At 46.4% G+C, this 21,708-nt stretch overlaps 1 protein-coding gene and 1 long non-coding RNA gene across 3 annotated transcripts in view; one reads left to right on the top strand and one right to left on the bottom strand.

Annotated features, from left to right (window-relative positions):
- The window catches only part of SYN3 (synapsin III), a 409,364-nt gene that overhangs the window by 192,560 nt on the left and 195,096 nt on the right, over window positions 1-21,708 (bottom strand). The window lies entirely within an intron of this gene.
- Window positions 162-19,743, top strand: LOC121040455 (uncharacterized). 2 transcript variants are annotated; one of them, XR_005795305.1, is made up of 6 exons: window positions 162-596; window positions 6,231-6,293; window positions 8,540-8,641; window positions 11,603-11,657; window positions 12,011-12,138; window positions 19,392-19,743. It is a non-coding gene; the product is annotated as an uncharacterized LOC121040455 (long non-coding RNA). The 2 variants fall into 2 exon arrangements; XR_005795306.1 differs by lacking the exon at window positions 12,011-12,138 and having other exon boundaries at window positions 315-596.

Below are 21,708 nucleotides of genomic sequence, written 5' to 3'. Positions count from 1 at the left end.
GGATGGAGAAAAAGGGCTCCTGGCCTGCAAGTCCTATTTGGAGGATGGAACAGGGGCCATACCTGTCAGGGTCTCTGAGAATTGGACTTAGAACTCATCTAGCCCAACTGTTTAAAGTTTTTTGTTATTTTAGTTTTAAAATCTACTTTGCTGAAGTACAATTTAAGTGTGAAAGAAGCATTGATTTTAAGTATTCAGGTCTGGGAGTGTCCACAAACGGATCCATCCATGTGACTATTCTCACAATCAGAATATAGAACACTTCCATGGTCCCCAAATTCCATTGTGCCCCTTTTACAGTGAGACCCCATATTAGTCAGGATTCTCCAGGGAAACAGAACCAGTAGGATATATACAGATAGACATAAAAGGAAATTCATCATAGGAACTGACTCATGCAGTTATGGAGGCAATAACTCTCATAACCTTCCATCTGTAAACTGGAGACCTAGGACAGCCAGTGGTGTAATTTAACCCAAGTCCAAGGGCTTGAGAACATGGGGAGCTGATGGTATAAGTCCCCATCCGATTCTGGATGTCCAAGAGCCAGGAGCGCCAAAGGAGGAGGGCAGGAGAAGAAGGATATCCCAGCTCAGGTAAAGAGAACAAATTCCCCCTTCCTCTGCCTTTTTGTGGGATCTTGCTCACTTAGTCTACCAATTCGAATGCTAATGTCTTCTGGAAAGATCCTCACAGACACACTCTGAAGGAGTGTTTTATCAGCTATCTGGGCATCCCTTGGCCCAGTCAAGTTGACACAAAGCATTAATCATCACAGACCGCATACTCCAGGCCTTAAGCACTTACCTGGTTTTTCTGCCACTGTAGATTAGGCTAGTCTTTTCTAGAGTTTCATAAAAATACAATTAGTTTGTACTTTTGCATCTGACTTCTTTTGCTCAGGCTAGTTTTAGAAATTCATTTATATTGTTGCTTGTATCAATAGTTAATTCTCTTTTGTTGCTGAATAGTATTCTGTAGTATAGAATACCTCCCCCCCCATTCTAATAATATTTCCCAACATTATTGGATACTTATAAAACAATACATGCTAATAACTTGTACAGAATGCTAATAATTTGTACAGATTTTCTTCCCAAATTCCCACAACAATCTTATAAGTACTATTAGTATGCTCTTTTCATGGATAGGAAAACTGAGGCTCAAGAGAGATCATGTAATTGCCTCCAAACACAGTGTAAAAGTTGGAACAAATATTTGAATCAGGGCAGTCTGATTCTAGAATCTATGTCTTGAGAATCATGCTCTACTATCTCCCATTTTACAGATAGAGAAACAGAGGCAGGAATGGAAGCAATTTGGTCAGCATCATGCTGCAAGTCAGAAGCAGAGTATTTAATATTTTGGGAACCCAAGGGCCCAGATTTCCAGCATACCATGTAGCCTCCTTTGAAAGAGGCTCAAAGACCCAGCCAGTCCCTTTCTTACTTGCTTGAAGCCTGTGCATTCTTTAATGCCAAACTCAAACATGTACTGATTACCAGATTAGGGCCAGGCAATGTGCTAGGCCCTGGTCACATCATTACGCAAGCAGACATAGCTCTCTGGAAATAAATCAATGGATCCAAAAAAACAGCTAAAGAAGCATAGGAAGAGAATTGCAAACAACAGTTCAGGGTTTATGTGTATGCTAAATTTAACACATTCAATGATGTTACAGACCCAAAAAGAGCTCCAGACCCAACTGATATTTTTATAGAGCAATCATTATAGGTCAGCCCCACCCTATATATTGTTATATTCATCACCCAGAACAATCTCTTGAGGTAGGTACTCTTAGTATTTTCCATTTTGCCAAAGAGGAAACTAAGGAATAGTGGGGCTAAGTACCGCGACTGAGTAAAGCCCTTTGAATCTTTTCTATACATGGTCTCATTGTTCCCAAATCGTCCTTGAAATGGGGTGAGGAAACAACCTATTCTAACCCACCTAAATAATATGGCAGAGATGCTATTAACCATCAAATACCCCAGTGCTTCCCCACATTTCCCATCCTCTCCTGAAGCCAGGCTTGGGCCCTTGGACCAGTTCTGGCCAATAGACTATGCGCAGAGGGTTTGGGACATCACTTCCAGGTGGAAACAGTTAAGAGCTGAGGTACCTCCTCCATCTCTCCCTTCTTTCCTATTGTGGTGACTGTAGAGACTACCTGTTCTACATGGTGTAGTTACCAGATGGGGAGAACTGCCTGACCAACATCAGAGGTCACATGAGCCAGAAATTAGTCTTTATTGTGGTAAGCCACTGAGATTTCAAGAGTTAGTCTGTTGTAGGATTTGAGCATCAATTGTCCTAATACAGTAATGATAACCACAACTAATGCCATTTAATGTTTACTCTGCTCCAGGCACTGTGCACTAAGCACTCTACATCTGACAGTTCCTCAAATTTCTTACCTTTCTAGTTTATCTACATACTTAAGAGATACGCAGGCTCCAGTGGGCTCTGGATTTGTTAATGACCTATGAGCCAAAAAGACTTTCCCTTGGAGGCAGAATTCTCAGGCCTAAGCAATTCTTTTACCAGAGATAATACAAACATTTGAACAAGTCTGAAGAAAGTAGAACCCACACTTATTTCATCAAGGGGCAAGAAACACAGGGCTCACATGGGAAATAGAAATCGAAAGGCCTTTAAATGTACTGGATGGGAAAGAAAAGGGGCCCCAAGGAGACTTCTTCTCTCCCTCCCCATTAGTAAATGCAGGGTGCCAAAAGGAAGCTCTTGCTGCATGACAATGAATATGAAGAAAGTTCTTCCTGGAATCTGATCTCCTGTAAAAAACGAATCCCATCAGGTTATTCCGAATAGCTTGCTCCCAATTGCACTCAGGATGAAGTGTGATGTCCAGAGCCCCCAATTTAAGTTTATAGGTAGGCTTAGGCTTTGGAAGAGGGAACATGTAAGCTAGTATTAATAAGTGAATAAGAGGTTGTTAGCCAGAGACATGAAGGACAGAACGTTCCATAAAGAACAGTAGGCAAGGCATGGGGTTATTTAGAGGGCTTGGCATGTTTAGAGACTGTCAGAAAGCTCAGTGTGGCTGGAGCATAAGGTATGACAGAGGCAGAGCTGGAGTCTTAGGTGGTGGCTGCACTGTTGGGGGAGGCTGAACCTGGTCTGGTGCAGCCTGTAACCTTGAAGGTGAATGGGTCCAATCCTAGGGTCAGTTAGGAGCCTGCTCACCTGCACATACAAGCCCAACCTTCTGGCCATTGTCAGAGTAGTAAAGGTGATATTTTCATTGCTATCTGCTCATTCTTTTTCCTTATTCCTTCATTACTTCTGAATTTTGTCAGAAAAGAGGGGTGTTACTTTTTGTGTCCCTTCAGAGACCCCAAAATAGGTACCGCTTCCCACTCCATATCACAGATGAAGAAACCAAGGCTCAGAGCATTGAAGTCATTTGGATCTGGTGACAGCTAGGACTCACAGCCACCTGGTACACGCAGGTATGGCTGTACTAACTGTTACATTATTTAGGTATTTCTGTAGTGGTTATTAATTAGCTACCACTCTGACTACCTCCTCTTCACTCCCATCCTGTGGTTCAAAAGCTAAAACGATACCATTAGGCACAGCAGGGGCTTTCTGCCTTCTCTATAAAGCTATAGTTGACTGGTGAATTCCTGGGCCATGCCAGCTGTTGAATATTTTGAGTTACATCAGCCTGGTTACATGGCTGATGGACACCAATGGCAGAGTCTGAACCCCCATCCAACTGTTTCTAATGCCTGTACTCTTTCCCACTATAAGCTGCTTCATACCCAGACATGGGAAAACAGTCCTGCCACCCCTGCACATGCCAGGTCACCACAGGGACTAGGGTTCAGCTTTGGAAGACAGACTTGCGAAGGACAGGAAAGACCTGGAATTTGTCCAGAAGAGAGTGACAGGGTTGAAGGGAGACTTGAAACGACATCATATAAAGAAAGGAATGCAGAACTGGGGATGTCAACTTGGAGAAGAGAAGATTTACAGGAACCTGGAGGACTATCTTCATATATTTGAAGGGCAGCTGTGTGAAGAGAGATGGAATTTGCACCAATTGGTGGACTTAACAACCAATTCAGCCCTCATGTGATCACTGGGTAAGTAGTTTCCAGGTACCTCTTCTTTGCAGGTGTTAAATTAGGTCTGGGAACTGGGGGGTACGATGTTGAAAATACATTTAATTTAATTTAATTTTTTAATGTTCATTTGTATTAGAGAGAAACAGTGTGTGAGCAGGGGAGGGGCAGACAAAGACAGAGACAGGATCTGAAGCAGGCTCCAGGCTCTGAGCTGTCAGCACAGAGCCCGACGCAGGGCTCGAACTCACAAGCCGTGAAATCATGACCTGAGCCGAAGTTGGACATCCAACTGACTGAGCCACCCAGGTGCCCCAACGATGTTGAAAGTAATTAAGAGGTTGCCACTAATGGAGGAGACAGACAAGTAAACAGAAGTGTTGGAGAAATTTGGAGAATGGAGCTCGGAAACCCTGAAGCCCATTGGGAGACCTGGCAAGGCTCTTGGAGGAGACAGGTTTTGATCAGAGTCAGGGAATGTGTAGGAGGCTGTCAGTCAGAGAATGGAAGAGAGAGGGAATAGCACATTCAAAGTAATGGAGCCAGAAAACAGTGCAACATTTACAATGAGACCAGGACTGTGGCTGGAATATAAGGCTTGTGGGATAGAGGTGCAGCTGGAGACAATGTGAGGGGGTCTGAGGAGTAAGGACACAGTCCCAAGGGGAATGAGGAAAGGGCAGGTTGTGACAAATTATTGTCATTGAAAGCACTCAAGGGCCAATGGGAGGGTGGCTTTGAAGGAAGGTTAGCAAACACAACCCAGTAACCAAAGTGGTCACATGTGATGGCCTTGATAATCCACTACAACCTTGGGCTTTTCTGAGAACTAAAGATAACAGTCCTGGGAGGGGCAGCAAAGGATGGAAGGAGAAGGTTTGGACCCACTATGGTGGTTCTGTAGATAAATGTTCCCATTCTGGCTTCCGCTAATTTTATTTCCATGTGGCTGAGAACAAGGGAGAGTCTAGTCTTTATTCTGGGAATCAAGAATAGGTTCCAAATGTCTTTCACTGGGGAGGAGGGGCATGGAGAAGAGGTGACAATGACAGGCTGGTACATACATGGTAACTGTTCTCAGCATTTTATGTTGGTTAGCTCATTCAGCCCCCACACTGCAACTGTGCCTATTTTACAGATGAGGAAACTGAGGCAGAGGGAGGTTATGCAACTTGCAGAAAGTGCCAGAGCTTGGATTCAAACCCAAGGGTTCTAACTCTAGAGCTCAGTTCTTAAGTACTGTACCACAATAGTGTGAGTTCTGCCCTTGTGGGACAGGCTTCTATTTTTTATTATTAAACAGAACTCTCAGCATTAGTACTGACCTTTATTTGCCCACAGATAAATAAGCAGGAGATGGAATTCACTTTATGGGTGGATTTCTCACAGGGTCTCTTTAGGGAACATCCTCTCTAAGGTATGTTATTTTTATTTTATTTATTTAATTACAATTTTTTTATTAAGTTTATTTTTGGGGAGAGAGAAAGAGGGAGCGAGAGAGAGAGAACACATGTGGGGGAGGGGCAGAGAGAGAGGGAGAGAGGGAGGGAGGGAGGGAGAGAGAGAAAGAGAGAGAGAGAATACCAAGCAGGCTCCACACTGTCAGCACAGAGACGATGCGGGGTTTGAATTCACAAACCGTGAGATCATGACCTGAGCTGAAACCAAGAGTCAGAAACTTAACCGACTGAGCTATCCAGGTGTCCCCTCCAAGGTTTGTAATAACCAGATGATAGCAGTGACCCAAGCCAAGGGTTCCAAACTCTTACTTGATAAATATGATAAAGCAAATATGAAATTAGTTTTTTAAGCCACATAATTATCTTGCTAGTTTAAAACTTCCCATTTTACCAGATAGGAAGTTAAAGCTCTAGGCACCTGACCACACAGCCCACAATGGCTCCTATGCCTCAGCTTGCACTCTCATGGGATCTTCCAGAAACTTTCAGAAAAGCAGTGCACAGAAAGGGCAAAAGACCTGGTCAAAGCAAACTGTCTAGCTAGCTCAGCAGTGAAGGAAAGGGAGAAAGGTCAGGGGGAATGGGAAGTGATGTGATAATCATCACCATGGAAGCTGTTTGAAGGTGTTTGAATGCTACTCTTGGACCAAGCAGAGATATGTTCTATGCCACTTTACAGATAAGGACACAGAGGCTCGGAGAAGAAAAGCAAGCCACTGAAGGTTGCCCAGTGAGGAAACAGGTGAGCTGGGATTAGAATGTAGCTCTACCTGATTTCAAAGCCCATTTCATCTCTTTGGGTTGATTTTCTCATCTGCAAACTGAGCAGTCTACATTATTGACAACTCTCCCACAATGCATAGTGTGCTTTAAGATATTCCATCTACTCATGACATTAACAGCAACACTAACCACAAAAACAGCTAGCAATGAAAAGTTACCAGGTGTCTGGAATTGATCTAAGCATTTTACAAGTATTAGCTCCATTAATCCTCACAAAGGCCCTGTGAAGTATGATAACTTCCATTTATAGAGGAGGAATCAGAGACATTAAGTAACTTACCTAAAGTAACATCGAACTGCCTATTAAATAATAATGAGTAACTGCAAGTCAATAAAACCTTTTGGGTTAATCAAAGACTTCTACAATCATCTATCAGTTGATCAATATGAGATAATCAGTATTTTTTTTTTTTTTTTTTGAGAGAGAGAAAGACAGAGGGAAGGGGCACAAGTGAGCAAGGGGCAGAGAGACAGAGAATCCCAGAAGGGACAGAGAGAGGAGGAGAGAGAGAAGCATGGCTCACCCAGAGTGGAGCTCGTGTTCGCCTGAAGCAGGGCTCATGTTCACCTGAAGTGGGGCTCGTGCTCACCCAGAGTGGGGCTCGTGCTCACCTGATGTGGGGTTCGAACTCATGAACAATGAGATCGTGACCTGAGCTGAAGTCAGATGCTTAAAGACTGAGCCACCCAGGCCCCTGAGATGATCAGTATTTTTAAGGCTATTTTAGTGACCCCCTGCATGAGTATAAAGGTATGACTCACATGTGGCTTTGGGAAATATAGGAAATTGCTGATGGATTCCTATGGGCTGATGGAGGGTGTTGGGTGGGTGGGGCCCATGTTGGAAGTCACAGGGTCTAATGCTTAATATGCCAGCTCTGTTTTGGAAAAATCTCATCAGCAGTACAATCGTTGGCTGGCCTCTGCAGACAACACTGAGCTATCCTGGTGCCCCAAGCCAGCTAGTAGCCTGGATCCCCTTCTCACTGGGGGCAGAACACACAGGGAAGCATGACTGAAGGCAGAGGAGAGGGAGGGAGTGTTAGGGAAAGAGAGGGACGGAACAGAGAAGCTGATGGCTAAGCCAGCTGTTGTTGGTTGTTGCCAACCTGTTTGGAAAGATGTAAACCTCATGCATTCCACGAATTTCACCAAAGTCTTCATGTGTCTGAAAATAAGAGCTGCGCAGATCAACCACTATCCCGCCTCAGGCAGACAGAGGGCTTTCAGCATCCCTGGGTCGCAGGTGACAAGTCTTCAGCTACCTCCTCACCACAGATACCAATTGACACAGGTGAACTTGAATGCCCAGCTGGTCTGTCAACCTTTCCCACCTCTGCCCTGCTCCTTCCCTCTTGGACTCCAAGCTACCTGAGGCACCCCTGGGTGTGTGTGGGAGGCAGTGAGTTGGTCTTCCTGGGGTCCAAGCCTCTCCTTTGGGGCCCATTTCCTACTAGGTGGTATCCAGGGGCAGCAGGTATCATAAAAAAACCAGTTCTGAGGTCCGACATACCCAGATTGGAATCCTGACTCACCAGCTGGAATCTTGAATTGTGTGGTTGTGAGCACCCCCAGTTGTGTGATCTTGAGCAAATGAAGACTAGGATATACTTTGCCAGTGTGGCGAAGGGATTATTAATGAGGTGACCCACTTGGGGTCCTCCCAGGCCACTCCCTCTCTTCTGTGCAAACCAGCTGTCAGAGAGTGGCTTGTCCATCACTCCCCTACCCTCAAAAGTTAGGGACCAGCGAAGTCCAGATGCTATGTCCTTTCATTGTAATAGAGAACAAGCAAGTCTATGAACATGTTTATCAGAAGTTTAAGCAAATCTCTCCCTCTTTGGGGTCTCATCTTTTCCTTCTAAATGTGGAAATGGGTAGCTGCTTCCTGAAATCCTTCTGAGTTTGAGACTACGAGCACTCCCAGCAGTGCCCCCCCCCACCAAACTAAACTGTAATAGCAAAGTCACCAATGGAAGTCATTGCTCTTTGACAGCTGTTCCATTCTTTCCATGTCTACTTAGTGAATGCCTAGCACTTTGTACTCAGGACTGTGCTAGGTACCGAGGGAGCTAAAATGCCATGTAATAACAGCTCAAACAGACCCCTGATTCATAGAGGGCTTACTGGGTGCCTGCTGTGCTAAGCTCTTCATCTATTTAATCTTCAGAATCCAATCCTGCTGTCACTATGCCCATTTTATAGGTTCCGTCATTGCCCAGGCACATGACTAAGAAGTAGAGAAGGTCAAATCCCAGCCTGGATCTAGCTGACCCTAAAGTCCACGGTTTCACCCAATACTCTGTGGTGAGTGCCTCCCTTTCAGCACCGTCACCAAGAAGTGATGGCTCCTTGTGTCAGCGAGGAAACAAGGTGTCAGCAGACAACAGTCTGAGGACTAACGATAGCAATGGGAATAGCAGTGACAATGATGGTGTGGCTATTGCCTGTGCTGCAGCAAGGAGGTCTGGCAGGAGACTGCTGGGCCATACAGATCAACAAAGGGCTGGAGGGAGCAGACAGCGGGATTGCAGTGGGACTTGGGCTTGTCCAGGAGGACTTTCTGGAAGGTGGAGGAAGGGACTGGTGTGCTCCCAGTGCCCAGTCCCTGCCACACTCTGTGCTAAGTATTTTAGAGAAGTGACTGCTATGGTCGCTCTATGAGGGAAGAAACTTGGTTCCCATCAGATGGGTAAGGAATTAAGAGCCAGAAAAGGACAGTGTGAGGACCCAGGATTGGAACCAGTTAAGTGGGGATAAGAGCGAGACAGAGAAGTACTTCCTCTAAACCCTGAGCTCCCAGCACCCAGCTCCTCATCCAGAGCAGATAGACAGCATGGACTTTGCTTTTTCACTAATCCTGACTCCAGTTTCCCCATCCAAACCCTCCGTTCCCCTTGCTTAGGCTGGCTGTGAAGTCACTGCCTATTCCTGCAAACTGCTGCACATCTGGAGGGGTGGACTCCACCCTTCCTCAAACCACAAGTTCGAGGGAGGGACTGTCACTGACTGATGCCTCCTGTTTGTCTCTTCTCTGAAACTTCTCCTTCCTTTCTTGCCAAGAGAATGTGCAGCTTTGGGCAGGGGCTTTGTCAGATTTCTCAGCAGCATCTCCTCCCACTGGCCCAGGAACTGGAGGCTGGGAACCCAGAGAGGTCTGCAAGAGTCAGCTGCTGTGCAGCCCTGGGCTAGTCAGAGCAAAGCTACGTGGTGCCTCTGAGTACCTGCATAGCCTTCTTGCACAGGGGAAGGGGCAAGGAGGGGAGAAAGGAGAGACAGAGACAGAGACAGAGACAGACAGACAGACACAGACAGACATACACGCATCGGAGAGACAGAGCAGAGAGAGAGGGAAAGAAAGAGAGAGAAACAGACACCACAGAGAGAAAATAGAGACAGAGTAGGGATGGAGAGAGTAGGGGAGAAAGGCAGAGAGGAAGACAGAGATAGAGACAGGGCAGACAAGGGGAAAGAGAGAAACAGAGAAGGGAAGGAGAAGAGAATAGGGGAGAAAGAGACAGAGACAGAGAGCGAGACAGAGAAGTACTGGAGAGAAAGACTCCGAGAGACATAGAGAGAAGGACAGTGAGCTTGGAGAGAGAGACCAGGATGACAGAGCCAGGGCCAAAAGGCAGAAAGGATAGAACCTGTCCAGAGACGACACTCAGCTGCATGCCAACCAGTAATTTCTGCTTCTAGAAGGCAATGTCATAAAAGAAGAAGAGAAAAGAGAAGAGGGCAAGGAAATAGTTACATACTTTTAGTAATAAAATGGACTTAGAAGTCAAATCATGATGTTGACTAAGGGCTCCCTAACTTCTGAAATCAATTTCCCAGCCCCAGAATCACATTTTAGGGATTGTCGTCTAGCCTCAGTTTCCTTATCTGTAAAATATGTTAAACGATAGTGGCTTCACATGGAAGGTTGAGACGCATATGGTAGGCTGTGTAAACTGTAAAGTGCTGTGGAAAGACAATGGGCAGAAGAAAAGGAAGCTCTAAGAATCCCCCTCTGGGTTTTTTTTTCAAAACCAGGTGGTGTCCTTTTCCAGGGAGCTGATCTGATTGGAAATGGGTGCTCAAGAGACACTGATCTTCACATAAAAGGTGCCTAATGTGTCCCATAGACCTACCTGGGTGACCTGAGAAAGCCACTCAGCTCTCTGGGCCTCTTAAGAACGACAGCTGAATGAAAGAACATTTTAAAGCTTCTTCTGGCTTAGAGTGTTGACAAATCTGTGACCACCAAGGTGAGGAGGCACTGGTAACGTGAAGGCTTCACTTGTGACCTGGTGGGGGTTGAGCTCCTGTCGGATGCTCCCCCTCCCTCCAGGAAGCCTTCTCTGGTTCTCCCATATCATGCGCAGTGCCTTCCTCTGGGCTTCTGGACACAGTGCTACCCTATCCTATTGTCTTCATCTGTGATGTGACTGTTTCCCCACTAGACTATGAGCTTCTGAGGGCAGAGACCATCTTGCTCTACCACTGGGTCCTCAGTGCCCAGGGCCTGGCACAGAGCAGACACTCCATGGATGCTTGTGGATATGAATGAGACTCAACTGCCAGCCCACATTCCTTCCCATTAGGCCAGACATTTTCAAGGAGGAAGGGCTGGGGCCAGGCTTAGCTGCCGGAGGCTTTGGAAGCAACCTTTGGACAATTTGTGCTGTGCTCTGAATCCTTTCTGGGAGCCAACTGAGATTCCAGGGTAGCTGAGAGCCAGAAAGGGTGGGAGGTAGACTTCCTGGCTGGGGAGAGCCTGGGTGCGGTGGGGGACAAGAAAGAAAAGCCGTCTTAACACAATAGCTAACATTTCTCCAGCATTTTACGCTTTACATAATATTTCCACATCCACTATTTTGTTTAAACCTCACGGGAATCCTAAGGCTAAGTAGGGCAGGTTCTAATACCACTGTTTCTCTTTTTTGGATGAGTAGAACAAGGATGAGAGGTGAGGTGGCTTGCTGGAGGCCACAGAGCCAGATCTGAAGTTGAATCTTTGGACTTTGAATCCAGTCTTCTTCTAAGACCAAGATAAAGGTGGGGGGTGATATCTGAGAGAAGTCTAGATTACTGCTCTGGTTCATTGTGGCTTAATGAATTGTTCAGTTTTTCTTAACCCACGTGTACTAAAAAGTGGTTGTAAGTGGGACTGTCATTGATGGAACCTTGTTAAAGTGCTTTGTTCAAAGTATATTATTCATGTTATCTCATTTAACCCGACTGTGACCCTATGAGATAGGTCCTACTTCTAACCTCATTCTACAGATGATGGAAGTGAAGCTCAGAATGAATGAAGAACCAAATGAAGACCAGACAGCCAGTGAGTAGCCTATATTTGAACCCAAGAACTTAGATTCTAGAGCCTGAGCTCTTAATCACCCACCATACTGCTAAGATCTAATCCTCAGCACCTAACGAGGAATCATGCAGTAAGTAGCTTCCTGCAGGAGCCATTGTCAGAGGAGAGGCATGGTGCTGGCTCTGTTTCCCCAGACGTGGAAACTGACAGTCCTGGACCTGCCCTGACTACTGATCCTTGTGATTCTTCCTGGGGCCTGGCCAGGGTGAGGGTATAGCGGCCACAGTTTGCAGAGCTCGGACAGCCCCAAGCTAACAGGCACAAGGAAGAAGCAAACTGAAGCCTTTCTCTCAACAACTTGTGCCCATCACTAGGAGTCAACCAGCCTGGACACTGCCTTGCATGCTGTGCGTTGTGGCATAGGGGAAAGAGCTTAATGTTGAAGTCAAATCTGGGTTCCAATCCATCTCTTAAACTTAGCAGCTGGATGAGCTTGGGCAAGGTGGGTAAACTTATGGACCCTTGGTTTCCCATTCGTAAAAATGATAATATGAGTCTCATAATATGGAGACCAAACACAGCAAACCACCTGAGGTGTGTTAAGGCGGTAGCCTGCACACAGTGGACACTCAATAATTCTTTATTCAAGAGAGGGTGGCCCAGGAGAAAGAGCATGGGGCTTGGGGTTAGACAGCTCTGGTTTCAAATGCTCGTTCTTCCAGTGATAAGCTGTGTAACCTTGGGTAGATGACATCTTCTCTGAGCTTCAGTTTTCTCATCAATAAAAGAAGGATGACAGCAACTACCTTCAGAGGGATTGCTGTGAAACAGTAACTGGGGTACAATCAGAGTTCAATGAAGAGCATCTAACACCAACAGTAATAAGGTTGATTCTCCCTTTTCCATTCTTTGGAGTGGGAAATGAGTGTATCTCTTCATTCACTCACTGATTCATGCATCCAACATTTAGGAATCTACACTATAGCTCCTGGGCTTATTCCCGGGGATACCAAAATGAGCTCTGAGGGTTTCCCTACTTTGAGGAGAAGACTGACTGCCATGTAGATATAATCATGATACAACTTGGAAGGTGCTTAGACTGAACTATGTGCCAAGTGCCCATGCCAAGCAAGGAACAGAACAGCTGTAGGCAAGCAGACCCATGCCTTATTCTCCACCAGCACAGAGGCTTAGATGTCATGGAGCCACCTCAGATTGAACATCAGCAGCCCCTGCTCTTTGGCTCAGATGCTCCCCAGGAATACTCATAGCCCCTGTCTCCCTTGGCCTCCCTGAGCCATTCCATGGGATTGTTCTGGCTTAGTGGATGACCAGAATTCTATTAGGATGACACTCTTGGGTTCCCTTTCCTGAGCTTCCATGCACTGTGGTTTATTGAAACCTCTGGAACATTTTGTACCCTCCCCCTAATTCCCTCTCCAAATACCTATCCCTGCTTATCTCTCTTGGACTGTGTCACTTTGGCATTACGTAAAGATCCTTGCTTTGCAATACTATAGGCCTAACCACCATCCTAGCCTCTCTCTGGAAAATGATAAACATTAATTTGGTAGGGTTTCAAATTTGGCTGGAGACAGACAAAAAGTGACTGGTCCCAGGTCAAACTTGGGATGTTGAGCTTTTCTTGAGGGTAGCTAGTCAGGGCCAAATAGGCATCTATTTGTTTTTGTTTTTGAGAGAGGGGGAGAAAGAGAGAGAGAGAGAGAGAGAGAGGCAGAGGAAGGGGGAGAGAGAATCCTAAGCAGGCTCTACATCCAGCACAGAGCCCGAAGCACTGGGGGTTTGGAGCAGTGGAAGGGTGAACCCACATATTTTAAATTTACATCCAGGTTGGTTAGCACATAGTGCAATAATGATTTCAGGGGTAGATTCCTTAATGCCCCTTACCCATTTAGCCCATCCCCCCTCCCACAACCCCTCCAGTAACCCCCTTTTGTCCTCCAAAATTTAGAGTCTCTTATGTTTTGTCCCCCTCCCTGTTTGTATATTATTTTTGCTTCCCTTCCTTTGTGTTCATCTGAGGGTGAACCCACATTTTGTAGTGCCATTCTGCTCTGCTGAGAATACACTGAAAGTTGGCAAGGGCAGAAGCAGGAAAACCAGTTAGAAGGGGACTGCAATAGCCAAGTGAGAGATGGTAGGATTCTGGATTCCGGATAGATTTTGACAGTAAGGATTATAGATTTCCTGATGGATTGATTAAGAGGGAGAAGGGGTAGTGAGGGAGGGAATACTCAAGGAAGACCCTAAGGTTTGAGGTTGAAAACAGAGCTTCCCAAGTTAAATGGGAGAAGGCTGAGGGGAGGCAAATTTGGGGGAAAGACCAGAGTTCAGTTTTGACATGTGAAATTGAATCACTGTTGGATGTCCTGAGGAGATGTCTAATGCATAGCAGTCTTGGATACATGAGTCTGGAACTCATTTAGAATCATGATACTGAGTGAGGTTGACAAAGGAATAGATGCGTGGGTTCAGGTAGAGAAAAGGGGTCAGCACTGAGTCCTGACAGACCCCAGACCCCAGACAGCGTGAATGAAAGAGTAGAGGAGACTGAGAAGGAAAAGCCAGGGAGGCAAGTGTCCAAAAGACACATCTGATGAAGGACTGCTATCCCAAACACAGAACTCTTAAAACTCAATAGTAAGAAGAGAGACAACCTGATTAAAAAATGGACCAAAGACCTGAACAGACACTTTTCCAAAAAAGATAGACAGATGGCAAATTAACATGTAAAAAGATGCTCAACACTATATGTCATCAAGGAAATGCAAATTAAAACAACAATGAAATACCATTACACACTTCTTAGAATGGTTGAAATCTGGAATGCTGACACCACCAAATGCTGACAAGGATGTGGAGCTACAGGAACTCTCACAAATTGCTAGCAGGAATGCAGAATGGTACAGCCACTTTGGAAGACACTTTGGTGACTACTTACAAAAGTAAACATAGTCTTACCATATGATTCAGCAACCATGCTCCTTGGTATTAACCCAAAGGAGTTGAAAACTTAGGTTTACTCCAAAACCTGCACAGATTGCAGCTTTATCTATAACTGCCAAAACTTAGAAGCAATCAAGATCTCCCTCAGGAGGTGAACGGATAAATAAATTGTGATACATACAGACAATGGAATATTATTCAGTGCTAAAAAGAAATGAACTATCAAGCCATGAAAAGATGAGGAACCTTAAATGCATATTACTAAGTGAAAGAAGCCAGTCTGAAAAAGCGATATACAGAATGATTCTGACTATATGATATTCTGGGAAAGGCAAAACTATGGAGCTACTACTACCACCACCACCGTCACTGTTACTACTACTACTACCACCACCACTACTGCTACTACTACTACCACCAAAATCACCTCTACTACTACTACTACCACCACCGTCACTGCTACTACTACCACCACCAACATCACTGCTGCTACTACTACTACTACTACTACTACTACTACCACCACCATTACTGCTGTTGCTGCTGCTGCTACTACTACCATTGCTGCTGTCTCTACTACTACTACCCCTATCCCTGCTCCTGCTGCTACTACGGCTGGTGCTACTACTTACTACTACTACTACCACCACCACCACCACCACCACTACTGCTACTACTACTACCACCACCATCACTGCTACTACTACTACTACCACCACCACCACCACCACCATTACTGCTGTGGCTGCCTCTTCTACTATTTCAAATACTACTACTACTATTACTACTACCTGTCTTTTTACTGAGTGCTTGCCATGTGTTAGCTCTCCACTATCTCTTCCCAGTATTTCATTGTCTCACTTAATCCTCACGGCAACCTTCAGAAGTGCTCTATTATTCCTAGCTTACACACAGCCAAGCAGTCAGTACCGTTGCCTAATAATTTATATTCCTTCTGGAGTCCTGATTCCATTGTCAATCTCTTCTGCATCTAGAACAGGGTCTGAGACAGAGATGACACAGGCATGGCTGATGTGCCAGGGGCAGTGGATGCTGTAGGAAGTGCACGAGCTGGCTTTGCTGACAGAGGGGTAGAGGGGGGAGCAGAGATATGAAGGGAGGTGAGCCAAAGCCCCAGGACTCAAGGGAGAAGTTGCGAACTCTGGGGAAAGTCATGGCCTTCCCCGGAATTAGGGCTGTTTAAGCCCTGAACAACACGGATTTCCTTATGGTGGTGGTGAGCCTAGTCCCAGAACCTCCAGCTGAGGCCAACAGGAGCCTCTGGACCCCTGAGTAAGACATGCTATAGGGGGCAGCACTGCCCTGCTCCATCTCAGCCTAAGCCCTCCCTTCTGCAAAGCAAACCAAACATTAGAGCCAGGCAGGGTCAATAGGTCAGAGTGCATGGAAGGGTCAAAGGTTATGGGTCCTGCCGGTGTGTGACATTCAAGTCAGGCAGCAGGACCAACCCCAGGGGTTAGTATTTGATCACATCCAGAAATTCCCAATCCCTGAGTCAGGCTGTCTCCAGAGGAGCTTCTGGAAGACCCTGACCACCCTGTGACAATGAATCATGGAGAGCTTCCCAGGGGAAGGGTCTTGGGAAGGGTTGGCTCCACTTCAGGGAGGGCCTCAGGCACAATCAGACTCCCCAACAGGGGCTTATGACTAGTGACCCTGGGGCCCATCAGATCCTCCATTGCCCCTACTGCTTACCAAAAAAGTCTGGATCACTGGCATCCAAGGTCCTCACCACCTTACCATTCTTATCTACAACCTTATGCTCTATGACCCCAACTTCAAAGACATCTTTATTCTTGAACATCTATTTTATGCCAGACACTTCACAGGCATTATGTTCTTCATCCATTCAGCAAACACAGACTGAGGGATCATCCTGGTCCAGGCATTGTTCTAGGCCTTGGGCAAACAAGAGCGACACGGAGCCTGTCTTCATGGACACTCTGATAAGGAATCATCCCCGTTTTACAGGTGAGAAACTGAGGCTCACAGAGGTGTTGGGCTGCAGAGCAGTGACTTGAACACAGACACGCCTAACTCCAACACAGTTCTTTCCATCCCTATATTTTTCTGTAGCCACCTGAAGCTCCTAGACCGTGGTGGTGAGCCATACCTCCAGGGCTTTGCATGAGCAGCTCCCTCTGCCTGGAATGGCCTCCTCACCTCTTCTCTAACCAGCTGATCCCCTTTTGTTCCTCCAGGCTTTTCTCAACTTCACCTCCTTCTCTTCCTCACCACCTCAACACCCCCACCTCCCTGGGCTGGCAGAAGTGCCCCTCCTACTCCCAGATACCTCAGGTCCATATCCTTGCCTGGAGTTGCTCATGGCCTTCTTTGATTGTTGGTCTCTACTGAAAGGTGGGCCCCTGTGAGCACCATTGTCTCCTCAGGTCTGAGTCACCAATGTCCAATGTGATTTGGGTCAGAGGATCAGGGCCTGTCGGTTCAACCTCCCCTTTGTCCTGAGATGCTTCCCCAGGGCATGGCATAGTTGGAAAACCAGTCCCCTGGAAGAAAGTTTTGGTGCCTGTTGAAATAAAGTGGCTTCTGGAGGAGCTGGCTCGAATCACTCATACCTCCACAGGAACAAGTCTTCCAGAGCTGGCTTGGGTAAGGAGGAGCTCCTGTCTGAAGGTCTTGCTGCCAAGGATGCCCTCTAGGGAGCACTGTGGGAGAGGGGCTGTCTGGGGAAGGTGGCTGTGTTTCTTTCCCCTTCCATACACTTTAGTTTCCCCCCAGTCCCAGATGGCCAACTGAGCCATCCTCTGCTGCCACACACCTCCTGCCATGTGAAGATTCCAGCTCTGACCAAACAAGGTTCTTCTATATCTGGCCTGTCTCAGCTCTTCCACATGAGTCTCCCTTCCCCCTTTGCATCTACATTATACATTCCAGCAAGTTCTCAAACATTCTCTGAGCATACAATACAGTTTTACACCTCGATGCCTTGCACCTTGAACATTGGCTAAAAGGGAGGTGAGAGTCTCCATTTCTTATCGGCCAACCCCTTGTCCAGAATCTCCAGGCTGAGAAACTACTTTCCTCTGCTTTTCCCAGTGGGTGAGGTCTTGAATCAGGGCCAGAGGGACTCCAGAAATTCTCCCTATCTTACTCACTTTTCTCCCCATTGACCCCACAGCTGGCCAGAGAGGGAAGTGGAAACTCCCTAGTGTGGGGGGACTTCTAACCTTTGCTCTCTGTGCAGGGACAAGATGGAGACTCAGCACAATTCCACTCCCTTCCCTTCCCAGCCCTATCCTGGGATGGGAGGGACAGAAGAACAGTGCAGGGGGCAGAGGTTGGGAACTGGTCTGGGGAGGCTGAGGAAGGTGTGGAGGTTGGAGCAAGGGAACTGACATCTAACATTTACAGAGAACTACTGAGCTCCAGCACCCATTGCAGATTTTATTTGTTACCACCCTAACTGTCATCTTAACCCCCAAAAGGTAAGACCATTCTAATTCCCATTTTACTGAGACTAAAGCTAAGAGAGAAATAAAATACCACAGGTCATTTTGGCATTTCCCAAAGGTGGCATATCCAGGTTCAAACCTGGTAGATGTCTTATCACTTCCACCCCACCTCTGCCCTCAGACCCACTGTACTGATGCACTCTTCCAGAAGCATAAGGAACATTGAGAGCCCTCAAAGACTGATCCTGGAGCCATGGAATGTTATACCACAAGATACCTTCATCCTGGTTCAAAGTACTCCCTCTATCATGTAGGAACAAAGGCCAGGGAGGTTTTGGTTGGTTTCATTTTCAGGAACTAGCAGAACCAAGATTCAGGTTCATGTCTTTTGACACCAATCTCTGCCCTTTCCATTCAGTTATATACATTAACAACAGACAGCTTTCAAGGCCAGGTAATCATGCCCAAGTCTACTCCAAGTTCTGGAAGCACAGCTGCCATTCTGTCCTTGATGGAATGATGGAGTGACAGAGTGGCAAGGAAGGGCTCATGGCCCTTCTGTTGCAGGTAGTAACCCTTCTCTCACTGTAGCATGCCACCCCCACCTTCTCAGACCCATGCTGTTTCTTTAACAAATGTTGTGTAATGCCCTTTTACTATGTGGAAATGAAATTCCTGGTTAACCTACATGCACAATAAAAAAAAAAATTAATAGGGTGCCCTAAATATAATATGAGAAATCAAGGAGAAATAATTCCTAATAAAAATTAAATAAAAATAATTTATAATAAAATAACATGTTTCCATTTATAAACACTCTCCTGTGACTACACTGGAAGACATAATGAAATAGTCTGATGCTTGCATTTATGCATAAAATAGCCATGATCTTAACATCTACAGATGTGGACTGATTTGGATGTTTCATTAGCAACTCAAAGGCCAGGAGTGGGGTTGCCATTGGTGATATGATTTGTTGAAACAACTCTTGGTAAGATTCCAACAACACAAAGTGAAGTCTGCCCTGAATTTACATGGTGGTTGCATTTGCAGGGGAGCATATATTAAAACTGCTCCCTGTTGAAATGCTTTGTGTGCAAAATAATGTGGAGTTCAGTCCTAGGCTTAGATTATTATAAATGGGTTTTCATCTGTGTGGTGTCTGGTGGGATAGTCAATGGCCCTGTGGGGTACAGGACTGTCCCAGGCACATCCCTGCACCCTCCCAGTAAGGGCCAACCCAAAGTTTCCAAACTGCATCCTGAGGGACAGTACTGCCCCCGTGGAGAACCAATGATCATATTTTTAAGGTTTACTCAAAGATTATATCCCAACCTCTTAATATCTTTCTAAGGTATTCAAGCCCTGGAGTTAGCTGTGGCATCTGGATGGAAAAGGCTGCAAGCAAAAGAAGGCAGAAAGATCCAGAATCAGTTAGGAATCCAGGTTACACTGCTTGCTGCTGTGTTTCCAGGTCTATCTGGTACATACTGGCTGATCAATAAATATCTGTGCAATGAAATTATTAGCTGTGTGACTTTGGGAAAATTTTTTAACTTTCCTCAATGCCCTCACAGTGAAATGCTGGTCATACTGTGGGGCTTCAGTTTGAGAAGATTAAATGAACAAAGAGGGGAAAACCTGGAGATGTGCAGAATGAGCTCAACAACAATTAGTTGACAATAAAAATCAAAGTCCTGCTATGATCTGGCTGGGATGAAATTCTGGATCATGGAAAAGGTAACAGATGACTGTTTTCAAATCAGCATCTGACTAGACTACTTGACCTTTTGGATAGGTGGTTCCTTTCAACCTTGAGACTCAGCAATTCTGAGGCTCTTGTCTAGACAGAGGCGGTGGTGAGGAGCCACGTTGCCACCCACACTTGCCCACCACAGGCCAGTGCCTTGCACATCCCCGAGGCCCTCCAAACATTCCAGGAGAGTGAGCTCCCTCCATTCTACTCCTCCACCCTGTTGTTCAGGTGAAGGAGAGAAGCAAACATTTACTGAGCACATCCTACATACCAGAAGTTGTATTTTCCCCTAAGTTATGCCATTAGATCTTAAGTTGGGATGAGGTGGGGAGCAATGTCCCACGCACGAGGGACCGGGGCTCAGAGATGGTGAGTGACTTGCCCCGCGTCTTAGAGTGAGTGTGGGGTGGTGCCTCCTTGAGTTGGCTTTCCTTCTATCACAGTGGGGCAGCTTGACAGAGGCTCATGTAGAGCTCCGTGGATATGTCCACCCAGCCTGCCCACTTCCCACTACCCAGCTCCTGGGATTTACCAGGCACAGAGTGGGGTTCCTCTGCTCCCCACCACTGGTTCAGAGGCACAGAGTTAAGATGGACTGGGAGAGAAGATGGGGAACATGTCAGAAGGCCTTGAATGCCAGGGATATTGGGGATGGACTGGGACTAAGGCAATGAAAGATCTCAAGCAGGGCAAAAGATTCTCAGTGAGATGCTCTAATTAGACTCTATCCACCAGTGATGAACCAGGAGACTTCAAAACTGGTCAGGTGGCTGCGAGGGTTCTCCTTGAGTGTTTCTCTCAATCTCTCACCTCCCTACTCTTTCATTCCAGCAGGAACTCTGGGAGCTCCCAGGGGACAGGGAGGCCCAGCCAGTTCTCCCATCCAGAGTATGGCGGCTCTGCCAGCCTCTAGACAGTGGGGTCCACTGACTCTCTGTCTTCAATTCCTACTTTGACTTTGCACACAAGGTGCTATGTGTCCCAGGGTCAGCTGCTGCTCTCCTGGCCCTGGTCTCCATGGCAGCAAGATGATGCGCTTAGACTAATGGATTATCAAGAGCTCTCCTTTTATCTTTATGGGGGTGAGGCGTCCAGAGAAGTAACAAAACATGAGCTAGAGTCTAGGGGTGGATGGTGGAAGCCACGTGCACCAGAAGAGGCGGTGACCCCCAAAGGAAAGGCAGCACATTCACAGAATATCAGGCCCTAGGGGCAGTTCACTCCTGGTTCTTCTCCTATGTTGGTGGGGGACAGAGGACAAGAGCAAGGTCAGGCCATCCAGAGGCCTTGGGATGTAGCCAGTTTGCCCTTGAGGGTTGGCATCATTTTTGAGCACTGCTGAGAGGGGCTGGACAAGTTCTTCTCTGGTGGGGGTGCCTCAGAACCCCTAGGATGAAGTCTAGTCCCAGAGAGGCTAGGTCCTACAGATTCCTTTGATGATGACAGATGCTTTGTTTTTTTGGAGAACCAACAGAATTCCTTTTGAGCAAGATTTCCTTCCTCCATTTATTTATTTACTCTTTGCCTAGTGATTCAGCAAAACAACCTCAAAACCAGTCTCCATTGGGAGGCAGGAAGAACCAAACCTTCAAATATCAGTGATCCTGTGAGGTTTTTGCCTTGTGGAACTTTTCTTAAAATAACTGCATCAGGAGATTGTCCAGGGAGGGGTGGTGGAGGAAGGAGACCTGAAGGCAGAGTCCTGGGGGCTCCTGAAGGACTCAGGTAACTGGAGTGAGGACTCTCAACAGCTGCCCATCCCTTTTCTCCACAGCAAGGGCTTATCATTGGTTTCTCCCACCTTGCAGATTCTAGAGGGGGCCATCTTCCTGAAGAAGGAATGGGTTGGGGTCTGAACTCTACAGTGTAAGATAAGTGACTTGAGTGATAGGCACTACGGTTATAGCAGTGGAAT

The sequence above is a fragment of the Herpailurus yagouaroundi genome, unplaced genomic scaffold (assembly GCF_014898765.1).
Source record: "Herpailurus yagouaroundi ecotype Mexico unplaced genomic scaffold, PumYag 182, whole genome shotgun sequence".
NCBI lineage: Eukaryota > Metazoa > Chordata > Mammalia > Carnivora > Felidae > Herpailurus > Herpailurus yagouaroundi.
Note: the sequence above shows the minus strand (reverse complement) of the source record. Positions and strands in the feature narration are given on the sequence as shown.